Here is a 1026-nt window from a genome sequence, read left to right as displayed (position 1 = left end):
CTCGATTATCACATTAACAATTTGAATCAAATAAAGTGACATTAACCATTTGAATCACCTCAACCCCACTCGTTGAACTTGACCAAGTGTCTATAACATAACACTAACAAAGGTACAAAGTAACACTAACAAAGGTACAAAGTTCATAAAAGTCTTTTTAATCTAAAATACCATTGAACTTGACCATTATAGTGCCTCTCAAACGTAGGTAAAGTTTAAATTCGGGTCTCCTTGCCAAACTCACTCAAGTGCTCATCTCAACCATGATGACGTTCAATAAGAGAGACCTCGAAAATAGCAAGATTATCACATTAACCATTTAAATCACCTCAACCCCACTTGTTGAAATTGAAACAAATATCTATAACATAACACTAACATAGGTACGATGTTCATAAAAGTCTTTTTATTCTAAGATAGTATTGAACTTGACCATTAAAGTGTCCCTCAAAATGAGGTAAAGTTTAAATATAATTGGTGACAAAAAGATGAAACTATAAAATAAAAATAAATAAGAAAATAATATTCAATTTCAGAGAATCAAACCAGAATCTCCTAAGTGAAAGCCAAATATCAAAACCGTTGGACAACAATAAATTTTTGGTGTAGTTGTCCTAAAGTCTTTTGTCTAATCTCTGAAGAGTTTTACTATGATGTTTTGAGTAATGTCTAACTCTTCGACAAGTCCTTTCATGTGTGTGATAGAGTTCTCAGAGTTACCGCGACGTTTCGAGCTGTTCGATCGTGTGGCTTTTTCTTCAAAAGGGTCAACATCAAACGTCAGGTTTTTTATTGGCAACCCATCTAGAGGAGCGTCGATTGCATCGATTCGATCAATAGTCTTCCTATGAGTTTATGGTGCATGACCCATTTTTTATACCATTCACCTTCAAGCGCCACCATAGTTTTGCATCGTCCATGAGATGCATTGCAACCAACGTAACTCTTAGGTCCTATGAGCAAGTTCCAGTAACCTTCAAATATTGTTCTACGTCAAAAATAAAGCTTTTTAATTCCTTAGCATCC

Source organism: Cucurbita moschata, unplaced genomic scaffold (genome assembly GCF_002738365.1).
Source record: "Cucurbita moschata cultivar Rifu unplaced genomic scaffold, Cmos_1.0 Cmo_Scf00194, whole genome shotgun sequence".
Taxonomy (NCBI): Eukaryota; Viridiplantae; Streptophyta; class Magnoliopsida; order Cucurbitales; family Cucurbitaceae; genus Cucurbita; species Cucurbita moschata.
This window is presented reverse-complemented; position numbering follows the sequence as displayed.